The sequence below is a fragment of the Nomascus leucogenys genome, chromosome 2 (assembly GCF_006542625.1).
Source record: "Nomascus leucogenys isolate Asia chromosome 2, Asia_NLE_v1, whole genome shotgun sequence".
NCBI classification, from domain to species: Eukaryota; Metazoa; Chordata; class Mammalia; order Primates; family Hylobatidae; genus Nomascus; species Nomascus leucogenys.
The window spans coordinates 94,286,576-94,310,454 of NC_044382.1; the positions used below are offsets into that span (position 1 = coordinate 94,286,576).

General features: G+C 33.8%; 1 pseudogene; it reads left to right on the forward strand.

The window, feature by feature from the left end:
- Nucleotides 1-20,903: 20,903 nt before the first annotated feature.
- On the forward strand, nucleotides 20,904-21,441 carry LOC100579569 (annotated as a pseudogene).
- The last annotated feature ends 2,438 nt before the right edge of the window (nucleotides 21,442-23,879 follow it).

Consider the following 23,879-nt stretch of genomic DNA (forward strand, 5'->3'; position numbering starts at 1 on the left):
AAGACCTTGGGAAAAGCGCAGTATTTGGGAGAAAGTGTCCCGTTTTTCCAGGTAGTCTGTCACGGCTTCCCTTGGCTAGGAAATGGAAATCCCCTGACCCCTTTGTGCTTCCCAGGTGAGGTGATGCCCTGCCCTGCTTCAGCTTGCCCTCTGAGGTCTGCACCCACTGTCCAATGAGTCCCAGTGAGATGAACCAGGTACTTCAGTTGGAAATGCAGAAATCACCCATCCTCTGTGTCGATCATGCTGGGAGCTGCAGACCAGAGCTGTTCCTATTCAGCCATCCTGGAATGCCCACCATTTGCTCTATTTTTTTTTTATATTTAAAGTCCATCTTTTATAAGTAAAATGTTATTTGATCTTTAAAAATTTATTTTGAAAATGTTTTAATTTTGTTAAAAAATACAGTCCATTTATATTTACTTAAATATGATTTTGTAAAAGTGCTTCCTTTTGCTAATTGCTTTCTATAATTTCTTTTTAAATACCTCCTTTCATTTTATCTTATTCAATTTTATCCTTCCTATTAGCTTTTAAGCTGTACTTCTTTTAACTTTTTACTGTTTAGTGTAAAGTTACATCATGCATGTTTACCTTATCCCAGTTACAATTATGCCACTTCACACAGAATGAGATACTACTCATTCTAGAATAAGTAGATGAGTAGATGAGTAGAATGAATGGATTCTACTAAGTGCTTCTAGCATTGGAACAATGCTCTCCCCTAGCACAGCCACACACAGTATGTGAACATGTAAATTTAGTTTTCAATGATCAGTAATCCTTTAGAAGCTTTCAGTAGTGTTTGTATCTTTGTTTATAAACAGTGTTCACTTGATTATAGTCATACATAATGTCTCAAAGGGGATCAGTCTGTAGGAATCTGCAAATATTATTGAATCATTCTGGCCATAGTTCCCTCCAGTATTGCATTATTTAAAAGAAAATTTCAAATGTATGCGGTATTCCTTTCTTCCTTTTGTGTCTGTGGTGTGAAAATATGAGATACATGGGCTCAGGATCTGAATGAAAAAAAGTCTAAATTTGAGGCAAAAGCTCCTGAAATTTTTACTGTATTGAGAATTTTGAAGAGTTGAGATGGTATGTCAAGGGAACAAAATTTTGCTGATGGCTTCATAATAAAATTAACTTTAAACCTCTCTGCTTTTGAAAATACATCATATTTTGATTTTGGTTTTTATTTTCTGTTAGAACATAACTATCAATTCTGTTGATAGTAAAATATAATCAAAGAAGCTAAATAAAACAATTTGAATTGTTATTAATCATAGCAGATAATATAAAATTAATTTATAGTTCTATACAGCATGTAAACAAATACAGTTGAATTGTTTTTCCCTTCTGCTAACTATGTTCTGTGAAAGGAAGTCACTTTCTGCAGTGCATATTTAAGACGTGGATAGTTATTTGGCACTTTTTAAATGGGAGAATGTCTATATAAGTTATTTAGAATTCTGAACAAAAAAAAATTGTCCATTTGCCCTATTTGATCATTTGATCACTTATTTATATATTAGTAAAGATTCATAGATAATTATTTTATATTTTGGGTTACAGTTTGATACTACTTTATTTATTTGGTTGTGCAAACCTGGAATTGTTCTACCTTTGACCAGTGGAGGCTCTTTCATTTGGTTCATGTGTTTCTTCAACAAACCTCATCCTTTTTTTTTTTTATTACTTCCTTGCATTCTGACATTATAGAATGCTCCAACATTATCTTGTATATTCTCTGCCCAGTTGTAGAATCAACTATTTCTCAGGGTTCTCATTCCCTTTTTAGAAGAATGGTATTAGAAACCAAGACGTGGGTGCTAGCTATGCTCATTTCTTCTGTGGTGTCATTTTTGCTAAACCTTCTCTGCTGAAAGAAGAGGAAAATAGGTGTGCATATATTTACCTGCATACATATATACATATCTAGATACATTTTTATATGGGTCCATTTGTCCACATATTATTAGAAATGAGTTTATACTGATGCCTTTAGCTCTAATCCATTACCACATAAAACTGTGTAGCTTTCCATGATTTATCCCAGTCTGAGAGTGAGAAACCCTGCTTTAACCTCTGCCATCCATTTATGTGTTTCATTTTTGTGCATATGTATAATGTTTTCTGAATTATTAGTCTGTATTCCTATGATGGAGGGGAGGAAATTCTACCAAATATAGGGCTTATATACAATTTCTTTTGTCTTAGGTCTTATAGACTTCAATCCCTTCGAAAATTACTTGGGCCAGAATTTTCAACCCCCACACCCCACCCTAAGAACATTTCATGATGTTATTTGGCACACACTTTAAGGCAATTATTTTTTCATAGTCTGCATTCTGTCATGGAATTCCTCCACCTCTAAATATCTGTTTTTTGAGATTGCAGGCATTAATGTTCACTCTGTGCTATAAAGTTCTATGGGTTTTGACAAGTTCATAGGGTTATGTATCCACCATTATAGTAGCATACAGAATAAATTCAACACCCCTGCCCCACCCCCAAAATCCTAGGGACTTCACCTAGTCCATACGTTACCACTCCCCACAAAGCTCTGGCAATCATTGATCTTTTTATGAATTCTATACTTCTGGCTTTCCCAGAATTTCTCTAAGTGGAATCATATGGTATTAGGTTTTCCAGCCCGGCTTATTTCCTTTTTTTAAAATTATTATTATATTTTTGAGACAGCGTTTCACTCTGTCACCCAGGCTGGAGTGTAGCTGTGCAGTCACTGTTCACTGCAGCCTTTACTTCCTCAGCTCAAGCTATCCTCCCCCACTCAGCCTCTCCAGTAGCTGGGACTAAAGGCCTGCGCCACCAAACCTGGCTAATTTTTGTAATATTTTTGGAGAGATGAGGTCTGGCTCTGTTGCCCAGAGTCGTCTTGAGCTCCTGGGTCCATCTGCCTCCCAAAGTACTGGGATTACAGGCATGAGTCACTGTGCATACCTTGGCCTCTTTCATTTAGCAATATGTATACATGATTCTTCCAGATTTTTACCTAACTTGATAACATATCTCTTTTTATTGCTAAGTAGTTGTCCAATGTATGAATCCATAGTTTATTTATCCTTTCATCTATTGAAAGATATTTTGTTTCTCTCCAAGTTTTTGATTATAACTTAATATTCTATACATATCCATGTGCAGGTTTTTGTGTTGGCATGTTTTTCAAATTAATTTGGTAGGATCTAAAGTCATGAGTGCTATATTTTATGTTAAGACTATGTTTAGCTTTGTAGAAACTGCCAAATTGTCTTGCAAAGTGTTTTTACCGTCTTGCATTTTTCACCAGCCATGAATAAAAGTTTCTGTTTCTCCAAATCCTCACCAATGACTGAGTAAGAATTGCAAAGAATTTTCATATCTTCTTTGTACATCAGACCCCAGGGCCATACAAAATAACAATGTTTCATTCCAGAGTAGAACTGGGGATTCAAGGTAAGTGTGAAATTTAAGATTTAAGATTTTAATTGCAGGTATTGCTCAGTCACTGTTAAGAATGTAAAGCAACAGGAAATTTTAAGCATGGCTAGTGAGAATGCAAAATGGTAAAGCCACTTTGGAAGACAATTTGACAGTTTCTACAAAGCTAAACATATGTTACTATATGATTCAGCATTTGTGATCTTAGATCCTTACATATGTGTGTGTGTGTATACACACAAACACATTGAGACATGCAAAGAGAAGTTTTGAAATATTTTGAGAAGTATTTAGAATTTTGAATATAGCCTATATATGTATATATGTGTATGTATCTATTTGTGTATAAATATAGATACATATTTCTAGAAACAGGTATCTGTCTATCCAGAAGCAGATTATTCTGTTCTGTTGTTTTTCATATAAAAATGATTGAGTATTATTTTTCATTATGACATATAGCTATTTTGTTTAAAAAATACCCGTGTCTTTAAGATTGGTTTGTCATAACCTCCACCAATTTTTTCTGACCTATGCTGTACAATATCAGAGATATATTTCATATCTGTCAAAGACCTTATAAACCTAATAGCATTTCAACTTTCACAATATTTAAAATTTTTCTAATATTTATTCAGTATTCTTTATGTGCATGTCTATATATGATTTTATATATAATTCTATAACATATATTATATTATAGAATAAATATATAAATTATATATATTCCATATATTCTATTCTAGTATAGAATATAAATAGAATATAATATATAATAAATATAATATATAGACTATATATATAGAAGGTATAGAATATTTATATATTCTCTCTATATATTCTATTATGTAAATTCTATAATATAAAATATTATAAGACTTAGATTTATAAGGTTTAACTGCATGGCATTTTGGGTATTATGTTGCATAATAATATATATTTATAATAACTAGGGAAATCAAATAGTTAAAGGAAATTCTAAAGTTGTAAACTTAGTGTTTAGTCAGTTGCCAGAAGTCCTTAAGACAATTAAGTAATGTAGAAATCACTGTGCATTACCTTCTTCTTCAAATAGGACAGATCCCTAGTTTGAGCCACCTCTGAATTAAGGTGTGGTTAAATCTGGGAATGAGTGTGTGAGTGTGTGTGAGAGAGTGTGTATGTGTATAGGTTGTGTATATATACACACAAACACAGTTTGTGTACATATATGTTCATACATATGAACATATATGTACACATACATGTAATATGTTTGTGTACATATATGTAATATATATGTTTGTGTACATATATGTAACTATTTCTTATAAAATGCTATTGAAAATGAGCAATAATTGATTTGAGCAACGGTTTTTTATAATTTAATGTAGCCTTACATAATCTCCATGTTAAGTTTGATATTTCACAGTCAAAATCAAATGTACAAAATTAAAGAGCAAAACAAATAGCAATTACATAAGAAATGACTTAGCAGCTGTCAGCTTATGCAAGAAATGGCAGTGCACCAATTCCCTTGGCATCCATGAAGCTGTTACTACGGCTGTTGTTGCCTCTGTCTTTGCTGAGGTTAACAGCAATCACAAGACACTTTTTTGGTTCATTTACTCAGGCTGTTGATTAACACAGATTCAATGCCAGGACAGTGTTACAATCAACTGAACTGCCATCTAGACTTAACATTATCAAGGATGCACTTCTGCTAGTATTCGTTTCAAAGTGTCATTTAGAAAACTATATACTACTTCAAGGTAATTAATTATAAGTATGTGTGTGTGCGTGTGTGTGTGTGCGTGTTTGTGTGTGTGTTTACACGTGGTGTTCATAGCAGTAGGCAGTGCTACATTTAGTGTTAAGTCTCAAAGATTGTACTACCTGTCACCAAAGCCATATGCTCATTGGTGTCATTATTCTAGGAATGCGTTAGGAAATATTGCATAAACACTGCATACATTTACATAAAATTGTCAGTTTTAAAACCCTATTCATATCCATTATTTTGCTTGATAATTACTGCAATCCAATCCAGTGAAAACAGCAAGGTAGACACCATTATAACAATTTTAAAGGTGAGAAATTGAGACTCTAGAGGTTAAGTGATTGTCCAGTGTGATGACTGGATTAGGCAGAAGTTGCCAAATATGCATGTCCATGGTGGGTCTTTTTATTCCTATTGTTTTTCTCCATAGAACAAGGCAAACATTATCTTCCAGGCTTGTGAAGCCATATTCCTTACAACATACCAAGAGAGATATTGAAACATTTTATTTTCACCATGATTACTGCATTTTGGATAGGTAGCACTAAGATTAAAATTCAGGAAATTATAATAATCTTTAGGTCATATACTGGTTTCCCAGGGATATAAACTGCACCTCACATTTGAGCACTATTAATTACTTTACCTAAAATAAATATCATAGCTATTTAATGGATTCTTTTCAGAGAATAAAATATATTTTTAATAGTTCATTTTGATCTCCATAACTGGTTTCATGGCTTTTTTGGTAGTTCTTTATCTCTCAGACATCATTTTTTTAATTAAACTTCTTTCTAAATGTTGCCGCTATCATGTTTCATCAAAAACCTCAGAGGACAGATGAAATTACACCTCTGAATTTGAGATGTCCTGAGTAGTCAAAGAATAGTGATCATTGATGATAAAAACATGAATAACTCATGAACTATAAGTTCATTAAAATGAAATTCATTAAAAAATTATTGCACATGAGCACATAAAGACACATCCATAGTTATTCATCACAGGCTTATCATTACAGCACAAAACAGGAAACTGAAATGTGATTCTTGAAGAAAGAAATAAACACATACCTGTGCTTATCAACATTTGCAATCCTGAAATCATAGTGCTGAATAAATACAGCATGCCTGATAGTCTCACACACAGAAGACAATTATGGAACTGACAATTTCAAAACTAATGTTTGAATGGAACATAACTTAGTATTAAGGTATAAAACCAAATACACTAATTTCATGACAGTAATTGCCTCTGGGGTGGAAGAAAGAGAGGAGAAAACACTGGAGACTTCAATTTTCATCTGCCTTTGTGTCTTGAATAAACATTTAAGGACATGATCATGGTCATTATTGTGTTCTTCAATTCTGGGTGCTTGATACGTGAGCATTTATTTTGTTTAGTCATATAGTTTTTTTAAAGAAACATTTAGATCACATTTCTAGGAAATTTTCTTCCTACATTCTTCCTAATCATGTATTATGATAAATTCAAATTTTCTCAATTTTTTAATGTAGGATTTTTTCCAGAAATTTATAAAAAAATTTATTTATAAAATGAATATAAATTTTTCTTAAAAATTAGTGAATCACTGTGATCTTCAGAGAAATCATGTTCCTTAGTGTTATCTTATTTAATCCTACATCAGGATGGCATCTTTAGAGGACTTCAGAATTGTTTAGGCAATGTGATATAAAACTAAGCTCACTGAAAGACTACTATAACTTAAGTGATGCATATTACATCAATCCTTTGTATTACTGAGTGTATTGGTAAAGTTTTTTTGGATTAAATCTGCATTCCACAAATTTTATTTACATAAAGAAACAGAATTACCATTCACCTTATTTTATGGAAGTATTTAAAAGTATATTAAAATATTTTAAGATACACATATGATTTGCCTATAAAATAATAAAATCAATTGAACTTGTAAAATCGTTCATATGTTTGTCATACTTAAGCAACAAATTAGTTTATTTGTCAAATAACTTGTTTTAGAGAGATGACTTTTAGTATTAAAGCATTAAATGTGGCAACAAATTATTCTTATTCAAATATCTAGTAATACAATGTCTGAATTTACCAAATCCTACATGTATAAAGGCTGCTTGAATCAGGTAGCATTGTGAACTTGTGTGAAGCCAGTGGTGAACTACAGAGCCTGATGTGGCTGGACTATAACAGTGAAAGGTATTTGATCTGTGAGATTACAAAAGGACTTTCAAGACCAGAGAGAGAGCAGAAAAGAAATAGGTACTCCTGTTATGGAAGAAGAAACTGTACCCGTCAGGGATTTAGCACAAAGAGTGGGTGGTGCTGAGTAGGGTGCAGAGGTCAACACAGGGCAGGCAGTACCTACTCTCATTGCTCACCATGTGTGAGTTCAGGCAACATAAAAAACATTGGTAAGGGGATTACTTGAATGAAAGCAAAAATATATTTTTACTGGTCATTTGGGTTTATATTGTTTGAAATAGTGTAATGGTAGGATTTTTCAAGTTTTATAAGAAAAATATGACCATTACTATATCATATTATCTTCATAAAAGATATGACATATTTAAAATCAGATAATTAGGGTAAAACATTATAATACACAAATTGGGTGTTTGAATTAACAATGTAAAGCAAACCTTTGAGTATACGGATAGTACTAGTGAACAGGATGAGTCAAAGATTAAAATCTGCATTTGTATACACGTCTTTTACCTTATTGGCACAGATGAATCCAGCAATAAGAATATCTGCACTTGGAACAACTTAGGCTTCAGATTCAGATATCAGCAAATGAAAGAATAAAAATATGAATTATAAGTACTCTACTTAAATATTCCTCGGTCTGGAAAGAATCCAATGCCATAAAAATAAGATTATTTCTTCTTTGCTGATAAGATTCATCTTTGGTTCTGTTTACACATATGCAAAATAAAGTGAAAATTTGAAGTAATTATTCGCTAATTTATGACACCAAATATTTTTGCTTAAACAGAATGAATATGAGGATAGCTGGACCAATTTTCCATTTCACTGTCATTGTTTTTAGATGATACAGAAACATATTACTATGGAGAATAAATTGGCAATCTCAGGCTGATTTTAAATACATATTTTGGAGACTTTTTATCCTTTCTTTGAAATTCAAGTATTAGTTTGTAAAATATCTAGGGAATTTATTTGTTCTTTGGGTTTTTAGACATTCTGTTTTATTTTATGTAATAGAGAGATCATCAAAGAACCTGAAGTAGGTGTTATAACTTTATTTCTGTTATATTAAAAAAATCAAACAATATATTTAGCTTGAGAAACCAATTGCAAAACTATCTAGGAGGAATTAGCTTCCATTAACATGAAATAGTTTATGAAAGAATTTCATAAACTATTTATAGAGTAACTTATCAGTTCATGGAACTGATGTGATAAAATTAAAAATCTAGGCTGTAGCTCACTACAGTGAATGTAAAGAAAAAGCCATATTTAAAAAGAAAGTAGGATTCAAAAATGTAACAAGTGCATTAAACATGGATCTTCCACCTTCATGCTTAAACTATTTAATTTAGTTTAATCAAACATTCTATTTCTATTCTTATTTATTCTAGTTCTAAAAGTAGTATATTTTTAATAAAGTAAGTTTGTAGTTAGATTTCATAAGTGCTTGTAGCACTTTCACTTAATGTAAAGCAGCCTAACAGCAGCATATGTGGTCACAGCTAAGCATGGGATAGTTCCAGCCTACTGCTACTTTACAGTTGCAGTGCATTCTGCAATTTCAGCATCGTTGCTAAGGAAAGTTATATCGAGGCACAAGGCACATTCTGAAAATCTGGTTTTTGTTGATTTTTAAAGAATTTATCCAAAATATTGAGCACTTTGCAACCAATTTTTAATGCTATGATGCCAAATTTTAATCTACTGTTATTTTAAAGGAGACTTAAAAAGTTAGGTCAATCAAACATTTGCAACTTGTTTGGAACTTGATATAGAAGAAAAAAACATGTCTTAAAAAATTGCTGAAAGTTAGAATGTTGATGTGATATTATATGTGATTAAGGCCTTGTTATTAATATTGTTAGTTTTGATAATGTTACTGTAGGGAAGAGAGAGAGGTTGAGAGACAGATCTGATCCATTAGAGATACACATTTACACACCCCAAATCATTGTGGATAAAAAGCTGACATTTGCGGTTTGCTTTAGAACATTCTAGTGAAGGGAATAAAGTGTGCAGGTGTAGAGTTGAAAGAAAATGCCCAAATTTTGATAATAACTGCACAAGGTAACGAGTACACAAGAGGAAGTGAGTGTAGGTATGTGTTACTATTGCCTGTACTTTATGGACCAGAAATTGTTCTAAATGCTTTTCATATTTAAATTATAATTCTTATAGCAAGGCCAGACACAGTGGCTCATGCTTGTAATTCCAGCACTTTGAGAGGCTAAGGTGGGAGGATCGTTGGATCCCAGAGTTTTAAACCAACCCCAGGCAACAAAATGAGTTTATGCCTCTATAAAAGAGAAAAAGTAAACTAGCTGGGTATAGTGGCACAGACCTGTATCCCAGCTTTGGGAGGCTGAGGCAGGAGGATCTCTTGAGTCCAGGGGTTTGAGGCTACAGTGAGATGATCCATGCTGTCCCAAAAATAATAATTAATAATAATAATAATGCTCACAGCAACCCTATGAGTACTATTATTTTCTCCACTTTACAGATTCAGAATGTGAGGCCCAGAGAAATTAAATAGTTCCTCACATATATCGCTGCAGATTTTAACAAATAGATTAAAGCCACAGACAGGAACTAGGTTCTTCTAAAAGCATCAGACTGGAAATAGGTTTATCTAAAGGTTTCACTTCCTGAAAAGCATGTTTAATGATCCTACTCTTTAAGGGAAGAGATCCAGAGAGACATGGGTGCTACCAATTTATTCTTTCTTTTCGTTCTGTTCTTAAAATTACTCTATTGTCTTTTTATTGCCAGAAAACTAGGCTTAGAAGATTTTATTTTATTAGGAGCATGCTTGAAGTCTTAAAGGTAAAACAAGAATGTTTTTGAGGAAAATCAGAATTATCAACCAGAAAGACGACAGTGAGGGAGGGATAAAGTCACATATAAGGGTTAGAGGCCCTTTCCTTCTTTACCCTTGTAGTACTATGACTGTGCTTGTCAGTAAAATCTTATTAAAGAAGTTTGTACCCACCTATTTTTTCATGGAAAACTGAGATAAGACAATAAATATTCAACATGTGCATTGAAAAAGTTCATTTAATGGTCATATGAGCATAGGGCTGAATTACAAATACTTTACATACTTAATATGTAATACACTATGAGACTTCAATTTTATAGGAAAAGAGGAATTTTTGTTAGTAAATTGTTTTCATTTATAATAAATGAATAATCTTTGTACTCTCAGTATTTTTTAATGATTTTTATGGCAAACAAAAGATATAGCATCTTGGCCTACTATGTATCTGCAGCAATGTTACATAAACTCTGTGATTATAATTTTCATTATCCATTAAATTTAAAGAATTATAATCTCTTTGTCTACTTCTCAAAATTGCACTGATAATATTGACATGAAAGTGTTCTGAGGGTTATTCTTTCAGTAGCTAAAACTCTTATGCTCCTTAAGTAACTAGTTACTGTTTTTGTAATTTATCACTAGTTGTAATTCACTGTACAGTGAGTTGTCACGGCTGTAAATATAGCACAAACCAGACTCCTCCTTGTAATTTTCTGGCAAGACATTTTGTGAAACTTCTTCACTTTAGTTGGAAGCTGTGTATCTTATTACCCCCCCGCATCCCATGCACCCCATGCGGCATGTGCATGACATAGAGAAAAATATGCATCCCATGTATAATAAGAAAATGTCTTTGATATTTACATAGGGACATTGAGGGAGAAGATTCTATTTTCCATGTGCAAAAAAAAATGTGTCAGAATAAAACCAAGGAAGAATGTGTAGCACCAAAACATGGTCAGTTTCTAGCACCACAGTCTGAGACAAAAAGTACAATTGTACTTAATAGCAGTTTTATTCCTTAACTGAGAGGCTCAATACATTTTCTGGTTAGTTGGAATTGGGCTTCACGGTTTTTATTTTTAAAAAATAATTCTAATAACCTCTTCCACCTTGAATCATGCAAACACCAAGTCTGAATGTGCTTGACCAGATCATTTATTAATGTTGCCAATTGCTAGAAGGAAAAATTAAAAATAAGTGCATTACTCCCAAGAATACTATGCAGCCATTAAAAAGAAAAAAAAAACAAAATCATGTTCTTTGCAGCAACATGAATGCAGCTAGAGGCCATGATCCTAAGCAAATTAATGAAGGGACAGCAAACCAAATACCATATGTTCTTGGTTATAAGCAGGAACTAAACCTTAGGCACACAAACATAGAAACAATAGACAACGAGGACTTCCTGAGGTGGGAGTGCAGGAGGAGGGCATGCGTTGAGAAACTACCTATAGGATACTATGCTCACTACTTGGGTGATGAGATCATTTTTACGCCAAACCTCAGTAACACACAATTTACCCATGTAACAAACCTGTATATGTACCCCCTGAACCTAACATAAAAATAAAAATAAAACATAAGCGTTACTAAAATAATTTTTGCTATTAAAAATTTCTCAGTATTAGATCTGCTTTTACAGTGTTTCATGTAATTTTATATTAATATTCCTTGAAAATGTGGGTGATTCACTGCAACTAGTTTATTTATAAACACAATATGCACTATGACTAATGAAGTCATAAGAGTGAAGGGTGTTTCTTATGACAGAGGAAGGATGCTCAAATATATGATATTCTTATCTGTAAATGAGTACATAAACAAGACTTGCAGAAAGCATCATGAAAAAGAAAAATATACTATTCACCTGCTGACTTCTTCCTGTATAAAAGGTTATTTGATAAAGCCTTCTACTTTTACCCATAAAGCCAAGTATAAGCAAACAACTCAATGAAAAGTATATTGAGAAAGGATTCTGGATGGCTAGGTTTAAGACAAAAACACACACATGCATATGCACACACACACACAAATATCTGACGTGATTGAAAACACTTTGATGTCAGGTTCTAAAATCATTAGCATTCTCTTCAACATTCTTAGATTATGTAAGCACAAATTGTTTTCACCTTTAAAAAATTACGCCTAATTCTTTAAAACAACTCTTCAACAGCTTATACAAATTATGGAATATATTATTTCATCTACTGAATTTTTGAGCAGTCAAGAGTTCTACTGTAAATTAATGAAATGAGCAACAACTATGTGTCAATCTGAGTATACAAAGTCTAAAACCCTGGTCCTCACTTTCAAGATGCTCATATCAATGATAATAAACTAGTAATATTTAATGATAGACTTGAAAGCCTAGACAAGGGGAAGGAGCTGAGTGTTATTAAATGTTGAAGTAAATAAATGTAATGATACTTTTAAATAAAACAGAGTTGAGAGGTTGATTTCTTTGTAAACATGTTTCTCTTTCGTTCTCATCCTTCAAACACTGCTACTGTTTAAGTTTTGTAACCCTATGATCCTGTAAGCTAATATTGTAATATGCTGGTTTGTTTTCACTTTGAAAAACAAAAATAGCCTACTAAATTTTTAAAAACCTATTGTCCTTGGCTATTCTTATGCTAAAAGTTTAACATAACTGAAAAGAAAAATAGACAATTATTTCTCACTAGATCGTCAAGGTGTCTTTTTTCTAATTAAAAACTTACATTTTGTCACATTTCATTTTATCATTTGTTCTTAGAATATTGTTTATAATACTGTTTTTCCAAAGTTCCACAGCAAATATATTGACTATACAAGCTAGACCCTATTGTGGGAGGATGTGGTCATGAGTATGTTTAAAGTTCTATTCTCATGCATATTTCTGAATATTTTTAAACCAAAAAACATTCTAAAGTAGTTTGTTAATACCTAATATTCTATCTTTTTTTATATACTGTTTCACTTCATTACTCTTAGTAGAACTAATTCTGTCCTTTTTGCATCAGCCAACAATAATTGATTACTAAGATTTTATTTCAGTGCATTAAGGGTTATCAAGGAAAGATAGTAGATGAGATAGGTGAAGTGTTTTTAATAATTGGTACAATATTACACGTAAACAAATTTTTGCTCATTAGTGTCATGTAAGCTTTATCTCTTCACAGGAAATATTCAAGATCTGTAACACTGATTTTTATTTCAGCCACTTATTTTTAGAGTAAATATTTTATCCAAGTACATCATGTGCCTAGAAAGGTACACCAATAAAAAGTAGGTTGTTTGATAAGTTTTTCACTAAATGAATTCAATGGTGTAACTGGCAAGAGGAACAAGAAACAGAAGTTCTCCAGAAACTGCATGCACTCTCCTTCCCTCTTCTCGATACTCCTCTCCCCAATCCTTACCTGTATTCTGATTTGTAGCCCCATAATTAGTTTTTGAATATTATGCAAATGATATTGTCCAATATATATGTACTTTTTGAATTGACTTGTCTCATTTAACATTATGCAGGTGAGAGTCATCCATATGGTTGTATGTAACTGTAGTTTATCCATTTTCATTGTGGCAAAGTATTATTTTGTTGTATAATTATAATACAATTTATGTATCAATGTATTTTTGATAACATTTGTATTGGTTTCTTTTTGGGCAAGTATAAGTAATGTCACTTTTAATATCCCTGTATATAACATTTTGAGAACGTATGTACATATTTACATGAGAACATAACTGGGAGTAAAATTATTGAGTTATAGTACATTTATACACTCCTTTTAACATATTCTGCCTATCAGTTTTACATTTCTATCAGCTACATATGAGAATTTAAGTTGCTCCATATCCTTGCCAATCCTTATTTCCCTCATTTTCATTTTAGCAATCCTAACAGCTATGTAATATTAGAATATTATAGGTTTCTCTCTCTCAGCTTTATTGAGGTATAATTCCAAATAAAAATTGCATCTCATACTGGCCAACATGGTAAAACACCGTCTATACTAAAAATACAAAAAATTAACTGGGCGTGGTAGTGCGTGCCTGTAGTCCCAGCTACTCAGGAGGCTGAGGCAGGAGAATCGCTTGAACCCAGGAGGCGGAGGTTGCAGTGAGCCGAGATCACACCACTGCACTCCAGCCTGGCAACAAAGCAAGACTCCGTCTCAAAAAAAAAAATTATATTTATTTAAGGTGTACAACATGATGTTTTGGTATATGTATGCATTGCTAAATGATTACCACAATCAGGCTAATTAAAATATCCACCATCTTACATTGGTATGAATTTTGGGGGAAAGATAAAAACATTTAATACCTACTCTTGCAAATTTCAAGTATACATTACAGTATTATTCACTATAGTCACCTTGCTGTACATTAGATTTGTAAGATATTATAGTTTTAATTTGTATTTTTATGACTAATAAAATAATCACATTTTATGTGTTCATTGGCCATTTGGATATTACATTTTATAAAAGGCCTATCCAATTCATTTTCTCATATATCTATGGGATTGCCTGGCTTTCTGTATTGATTTGTAAGATTGCATATGTGTAATTAGGAGTCGCCTTTGAAATTTAATATGAACTCTGTTAGGCTTATGAAGACTAAATATTGTTTTAATTCAAATGATGATTTCAGTGGATTGCTAGCATTTGTTTGGAGTTCTGCACATTTTCTGATTTTGCTTTAAGCAAGTGTGGGCCCAAGAGACTTTTTTTTTGTTTTTAGTTTTGAGTTTCATGATTTAACTAAGAAAACATATAAAACAGCTTTCGTCATGCCTTCTTTTCTTTGTGTCAAGGCCCAGTTTTGTCTTAGTTTACAAGCCTGGATAAAGGGATGATCAAGGAGTGGGTACTTCCTTTCCAGTCCAATAAAGATTCTTAACCTATTTTATTGCACTTGGTAGTAGAAATGGAAGATTGAGCAGAGAAATCCTAAGTATAAAGGCACCCCAAAAGCAAACCAAAGAGGATGAGTCTTTCATTGAAACTATACAGATTTTAACTGTTTTTTCTTTCACTGAATGTACAAATTTGTCCTAGAAATCTATATTTTGGTCAATATTATACTTTTTAATTATATTATTGAGGTATCTTGGTTGCAAACAACAGACTCCAGTTCTGGCTAATGTATCACTCTACCTCCAGCCACTCCAAGATACTGTGAAGATATATGCTAACTCATAGGCTTATAGGCAAAACTGGCCTAAGTCTCTGAAGGACAGGCATTTTGTAGCTACAGGGATCTAGAAATTAGAAGCTAATGAACAGATTATTCAGGGAGAAAATAGCTTTTGTTTTTTTTGTCGTATCCCTCAGGATTCCATTTTCTGCCAGAGAGAATTCAAGTGTTTTGTATTAGATTTAATGCTGATATTTGGCCAGAGGAGAAAAGGGTACCTTGACTAAACACATTTTCATGCAAATATTATTAGGCAGTTTCCACCAGCCAAGATGTGTTGTTGATACCAGAAAAAGGTTTGAGGGAGTAGCATGCAATGCCTGTAAAACAAAATGACATGTAATCACTCTGCTGTTTTAAGTGGTGGTCGAAAGAACAGAAATTGACATCTTGCTAAAGGTTAATATTTTATACTAATTCCTTAGTCAAACTGAATTACAATAACCTATTTTAGGAAAAAGAGATTAAATCAGATAAACTGTATTATATAGTAAAGATGAGTGACTAAGGTTGGGCAAAAGAGATATTACACTTATAATCCTATGACATTTAATGCGATACCATAATCAGCAAAATTCTAGGGTATGTTCAGATACATATTAAGAAATACTTTTGATAAAATTAATCCTGGTACAAGTTCAAATATAAGATTTACATCTCAATATAAAATCAATACTAAAATATTTTCACTTAAATGCCTCTGTAAAAAAAAATTACAATTCTCTTAATATAACTTACATATGGTGGATAATAAAAGATTAGAAATCACTCAGCAGCATATGTGTTTCCCTCTAAGCTGTTACTAATCATTTGGAGCTTAAACACTAATATTTTAATGTTGCTGCCTTTTTACTATATTATAATATTTGCTATACTAGAGAGTAGGAAGTACTAGAGAGGGAGAGTTTATTTCCAGAGGGTGATAATATTTTAATGGTTATATCAGGAAACATCTTCACATCTCATCAAAGTGACAAGGTTTCCTGGTTATAAATAAATGTTTTCCCAAAATGACCAGAGCAAAAGCATAATTTAAAATACATCAAAAAAGCCTCCCCTCCCCCCACCGTAAAAAAAAAAAAAGGCAGGGTCATGCATCATATATACTAAAATGGGAGGGACAGGGAAGAAAAAAAGAAAATCAAAATGAGAAAAGAAGGGAGGGAAAAAAGGGATAGGACGATAAAAGAAATAAGGAGAAAAGACTCAATACAGAAGGCAGGACAGGGGCTAAGAAAAAAGAAAATGATCAGTGTCAGTACACAGTAAAGAAACCCTAGAGCTGGCCAAGTCGTGATGCTAACAGCATGACACTGAGATACCTGCAATGGGAGTCCATAAGCCACAGCAAAGCACAAAAGAACAAGATAAGAGGGCCACCAATTCAGCAAGCACGATCGGGGTGATGTACTGGGACATATAGGAAAAGGACAACAAAGAGACTGAAAATGACACGAGTTTAGCTAACTCTGGTGACTGAACTCTTGCCAAAACCTGTGGGAAATCAGACTAGCCATCTCATAAAAAAAAAAAAAGGTAGTTTTTATATAACCAGCTTAGAGATACAACTGTATGAATGTGTGTTTTTAAATTGTCCGTTTTATATCTAATTTAAATGCATACTCGACTTCAGTTATCCTAATTTTTGGTGATTGTTGACAAAGTTTATAGAGAACAAAAACACAAACTTCACAGTGGCTCACTATTTATTGGCAACTCCAAAATACCTTTTGTATTATAATCCAGATTTGTTATATTAGTTAACAAAGTGATAAATAAGTTCAAGTCCAAAGGATGTAATTTCATAAAATTAATGGTTAAATTTATGAATATTTATTTGAATATTCAATTATGCTTATTGCTCTTTCCTAAAACTTGTGAAAAAAAGTGGTTATATAAATGATAAGAAGGAGACATCATGTGGACAACAGAATTAAGGATTATAAAAAAGGAAATCATTAAGTATGCTGTATCAGAGAAATTCTAGGCTTGGTAGTATGTGTTGTTCTTGGATGATGTGTTCCATTGTTGGTAAAAATCTAAAAGCTTTTCAACATATAGAATGGTGAAAATAATTGTTAAAAATCTTGTTTATAATTTAAGAAGTACATGTGGTTGTTGCTGTTGTTTTAGTCCTCTGGAAAGAGAACTACATTGTCTAATATATACCCCTTGTTCTAATTATTGCCTTTTAATATTGGTATGAGATCTGAGACTTTTAACACCATATTTATATGCAATCAATTACATAAAATTAAGAATCAATTTTTATTTATTCTCAACTATTTCCATTTTACTAAATTCTCATTTTAAAATTTTAAACAGATATGAGTTATGTTAATTTCTAGAAATTCTTGTCAATTGTCTCGTCATTGAACTGATAACCAGATTGTTCTCTAGATCAAGCTGACTATGTATTTTCCTATAGATCTGGTTATAGGACAACTGTACATAGGCAGATAGCTTTAGGGTTTAGAGTAGAATATATCTCATCTTTAATAACACTAAACTTCATAAGTATTTGCTTTTAATGCTGGCTCTGTTTTAATATTTTGATTGCATATCACCAAATAAAAATTGCTTTTGAGCAAGGTGCTTAGAAGTATGATACTAATTCGTGTTCACTTTGAAAACAAACAAAAGCAAATACGATACAAAACAGAAGTAGAGATTCATTTTTAAGAGCATCCAATTTTAAGCATCCAATTTTAAGAGCATCCAATTTTAAGCATCCAATTTAGTCTCTTCTAATTTCACATACACACAAATATCTGCAATTGTGAAAAAAGGTACATTTTCAAGATACCATAGAACAGAGAATAAAGATATCCAATAAACATAATGTGGTAAAAATATATTAGTTTATGAACTATGGAGTTGGGTTAAGAAAATATGTTAGTGAAATCATTACTAGGATTAGTTTATGACTGTCCATTATTCTTCCAAAAATTTGGAAATAAATGTGTTATATTGTCTAAAGTTTTTCCACTTTCCTAGATAAATAAGTTTCTAACTAATCAGAAAATTGGACATTTATAATTCTGCTGTACATAGACAGTTGTATAGGGTAACAAGAGCAGTGTTTCCTAAAATCAAACCATGTAAGTGTATATATATGAAAGTTAGAAGAGACTACAGGAAAAAGAAGAGAGAGCTAAAGACAGTCAGCAATGTGCACTGGGTATTAATATACTTCTGCTACTCTCTCTCTCATTTCAGAGTATTAAGAAATAGGAAGCACAACTGTATACCAGCAGACAACTTTTAGAGTTTAGAGTAGAATATCTCATCTTTAATAACACTAAACCTATAAGTATTTGTTTTTGTTGCTATCTCTGTTTTAAAGTAGAAATATTTCCCACCTTGAGACAACAAAGATAACCTAGAAAAATATCAGTAGAAATGAGATCACGATGGAAATCATGTCAATCACTTTGCTCTATAGCTGGAAACCTACAAAAGGTGAAGCCCACTGTCACTGGTAAACAGTAAGTGAGTCAAAGACTACTCATTCGGTCCATCTGTTGAAAATCCTAATTTAAGATAGACCTCAACCTTTTTAAGACTAAAGTAAAGATGAAAAATGACCCCTGAGGCAAATATTATAATACAGGTTTTAAGATTATCATGTCAAAAAGTCAAAAAGAGTGTATCAGCAAAAAATGTTCATGGGATTTAGAATAAACTTTCACAAAACTGTTCAGCATCCTCAAGTTAATTTCCCTGCAGGAACATCATATTAAAAACTATCCATATGAGAAATCACCTTCACAAGAATTAAAAAATCAGATGAGAGATCACAGTAGGTAGTTTCAGTATAACAAGAAAAGACACACTGAAGAGAGTAGGAAGGGCAGTTTCAAATTGGCTACACCACACTGCTCCAACCCCCGGCAGGGCAATGGGGAGAGAAAACCTGTGTGCTTGTGGGAGGGAGAAGGAAGTGAGTATAGGACTTTACATTGTAACTCAGTGCTGGGTCCATCGTAATGGAACACAGCACTGGGTAGAATTCTGTGGTCCTTGATTTCAGGCTGGTGCCCATGAAGGAAACACTTAAATCTGCTCAAAGCTAGAGGGGAATCTCCCTCTTCTGCCGGAGGAAATTGAGTACCTGACTACTTCACTACCAACTGAATAAAGTGGCTTCCAGTCCCAAATAATTTTTTAATTTTTTTTATTTCAATAGGTTTTTCGGGAACAGGTAGTATTTGGTTAAATGATTAAGTTCTTTAGTAATAATTTCTGAGACTTTGGTGCAAATAAATTTTAGTGGCAGACATCCTGTAGTGACTGACCATGGTTCTTGGTCAAATCTCAGTGTTGCTCTGGTCTAGGAGGTTGTGAGCTCAGGGTGTAATTCAGTGTAACACCAGGTTCACTGGCCACAGGAGTACCTGCATCACCCCTCCTTCATCTCCATGCAGTGCATCATGGAGACAGATGCCATTTGGGGGAAGAAGAGAGACATCCACAGGAGACTTTACCTTAAAACCTAGTACCAGCACCACAATAGTAAGGCAGCCTTGGAAAGAGCCCCAAAACCCTTAATTTCAGGCTCTTGTCCCTGAAGAGGGTTTTTAAACCTATCCTGGGCCAGAAGGGAATGCACTACTGAGTGGATTCACCACTAGCTGACTACCGTGGCCTCAGGAATTGAATAAATAGTGGTCACAGTCTTTGGACTATCCCTGTGACTTTCTCGGTCTGGGAGGCCATGGGCTTGTGGTGTGGTGTCAGCAGTGGTCACAGGAGTGCCCATATCATTCCTCCCTCAACTCCAGGCATCTCAGAACATCATGAGACTCCATTTGCTTAGAGAACAAAGAGGCAAGTGAGCAAGGGACTATACTTGGGATCCCAGGAAATTCTCCCTAATCTTCACCAAGCCCATCAGGGCTGAGTATGTAGGAATCTGCACTTAGCATGCCCTTTGTGTAGAAATAGTTGCAGCAACAACAAGCTTAGGAAACTCAACAATTAGTCCCCTTTGAACTCTTGGAAAGTCCTTTGGAAAAGGACAAATACAAATAAGGTTAAGATGTGAAGACTAGATTAATATCTAATTCTTCAATGCCCAGACAGTAATAAACATTTGCAAATATTAATAAAATTCTGGAAAATATAACCTCACCAAATGAACTAAATAAGGCACCATAATCAGCCCTGTAGGGATGAAGATATGTAACCTTTCTGACAGGGAATTAAAATTCGTTGTTTTGAGAAAGTTCAATGAACTTCAGGAAAACATACAAACACACACACATAAACAATTTGTTAATTTATTATAAAAATTTAACAAATAGATTGAAATAGTTTTAAAATGTCAAATGGAAATCCTGTAGCTAAAAAATACAATTGACAAAGTGAAAATTGAACCAACATGTCACAACAGCAGAATTGATCAAACAGAAAAAAATAATTGGTAAGCTCAAAGACAGGCTATTTAAAATACAAAGTCAAGGCCGCAGCCGCGGAGCCGCGATGCCTAAAGGAGGGAGAAAGGGAGCCCACATAGGCCAGGCGAGGCAGTATACAAGCCCTGAGGAGATTGAAGCGCAGCTGCAGGCTGAGAAGCAGAAGGCCAGGGAAGAAAAGGAGCAAAAAGAAGGTGGAGATGGGGCTGCAGGTGACCCCAAAAAGGAGAAGAAATCTCTAGACTCAGATGAGAGTGAGGATGAAGAAGATAACTACCAGCAAAGGCATCGAAGGGCTCAGAGACATCGAGAACCCCAACTGGGTGGCACAGACAACCAAAAAGGTCACATAACTGGATCTGGACGGGCCAATAGAGCTTTCGAGGAGAGAACGAGAAGAGATTGAGAAGCAGAAGGCAAAAGAGAGTTATATGAAAATGCACTTGGCCGGGAAGGCAGAGCAAGCCAAGGCCGACCTGGCCCAGCAGGCCATCATCTGGAAACAGCAAGAGGAGGCTGCCTGGAAGAAGGAAGAGGAAAGGAAAGCAAAAGACTATGCCACATTGTCAGGAAAATGAATGCAGTCGCTCTCCCTGAATAAGTAACTGCAACCCGTGGGAGGAGATGCCGGGGACCTGGGCCGCGCTGCCAGGACCTCTGCTGTGTCTCGCCCACCCTGTGCCATAGCGCCGCTGCAACAGCCCCTCACGGCCAGAAGCCCCCCATGGCCTGGGGCCTCCTCTTCATCTTGGCACATAAATTGTTCGGGGGATGTGGTGGGGCGCTGGGGCAGGAGCAGCTGCTATCTTTGACACAGAAAGATGCAGGACAGCATTTCACATGTAACCATTTGAATGTTTTCGCTGTTTTTAGAATTCAGAGCCCTTGCTGGGGGTGCCTGGGAGATGGGGTAAGAAGAGCTTTCATTTGTCTGATAGATAGCACTTTAGGGGGTGGTTGTCCCAGGAGGCAGCTGCTGACGGGTTTGCTACACCCAGCACTGGACTGTGTTGCCTGGGTGCTCATTCAGAGAGAGGCTGTCATCTGGGAGCCCGTGCCCCTGGGTCCTCAAGGGTCATGGCTTGTTCCTGGTCAGTCCTATCTGATCGAAGCCTCGCCTGTCTGCCCTTCTCTGACCGGTTCCTACCCACCTGGCCGGGACCAGTGCCCATTTTTAACCCTACCCATTGATCATTTCAAGAAACCCCTGTTTACTGTGTGGCACCCAGGCAAAACATGTTCCACAAATTCAACTTGTGTATTTGGCAGATTAAACTTGACATTAACAAAAATAAAAATAAAAATAAAATACAAAGTCAAAAGAAATAGAAAATGAATGATAAAAAATAGAGATTGCACATGAGATCTAGAAAATAGCCTCAAAAGTGCACATATAACAGTGATTACCTTAAAAGAGGGTAGAGAAAAGATAGGGGTAGAAAGTTTATTCAAAAACTAACAGAGAACTTTGCAAACCTAGCAAAACGTATTAATATCCAGGTGCAAGAAGACCAACAATCACCAAACAGACTCAATCCAAATAAGAACTCTAAGATGTCAAACTCTCAAAGGTCAATGAAAAAGAAAGGACACTAAAAGAAGCAACAGAAAAAAAGCAAATATAAAGGAATTCAGAAACAACTGGCAGCAGACTTCTTAGTGGAAATGCTATGGGTCAGAAGGGAGAATGAAATATTTAAACTGCTGAAGAAAAATAGACTAAAAACCAAAAAATACTGTACAACCTAGCAGAGCTAGCCTTTAAATATGAAGGATAAATTTAAAAAAACTTTCCGAAACAAAATAAAATTTTATTAAAAATTTTCACATTAAAGAAAAGCCCAAGAACTGATGACTATGCTGCTGAATTCTAACAATCATTCAAAGAAGAGCTAATATAAATTCAACTCTAACTTTTCAAGAAAATTGAAAAGGAGGGAAACTTTTCAACTCATTTTATGAGGCCAACATTTTCCTGATACCAAGACCAAAGACAGAACAAAAATAGAAAACTAAACATCAATATCACTGATGAACATAGATGAAAAAATCTTCCACAAAATACTTGCACACTGAATTCAACAACACATTTAAAAGATCATTCACCATGATAAAGTGTAAAACATCCCACAGATGAGTGATCAACACACATGAAAGAAAATGTGATACACTGAATTAACAGTCAAAAACAAATTTCAAATAATAATCTCAATAGATGCTAAAAATGGATTTGAGAAAATTAAACATCCTTTTATAATTAAAAAACGCTAAAAAACTGGGTATAGAAGGAACGTATCTCAAAATAATGAAGGTAATATATGACAAGCCTATAGCTAACATTATAATGAGTGAGAAAAAAATGAGTTTTTTCTTGACGATTTAGAACAAGGCAAGGAAGCCTACTTTTATCATTTTTATTCAGTACAATACTGAAAGTCCTAGGCAGAGCAATTAGATAAGGGAAACAAATAAAGGGCATCAAAATGAGAAAGATAGAATTCAATTGTTCCCTGTGTGCAGACACTATGATCTTATATTTAGAAAAAATGAAAGACTCCACCTAAATAATCTTAGAACTGATACATGAATTCAATAAAGTTACAAGATACAAAATTAACATGTAAAAATCAGTAGCATTTTGTAAGTCACAGCAAACAATCTGGAAAAAAAGTTAAGAAAGCAATTCTATTTACAATAGCTACAAAATATACCTAGGAATAAATGTAACCAAAGAATTAAAAGATCTTTGAATAAAAACTATAGAACATCAATAAAAGAAATTGAAGAGGACACAAAAAAGTAGAAAGCTGTTCCATGTTCATGGATTGGAAAAAAATAATACTGTTAAAATGTCCATAATATCCAAAATGAGCTATATTTTCAATGTAATCCCTATCAGAATGGCAATAACATTCTTCTTAGAAGTGAAAAAAATCATATATTTTGTATAAAACCATGAAATACTTGAAAGGTCAAAGCAATCCTGAACAAAAATAACAAAGCTGGAGGTATTATACTACCAGACTTCAAAATATACTACAAA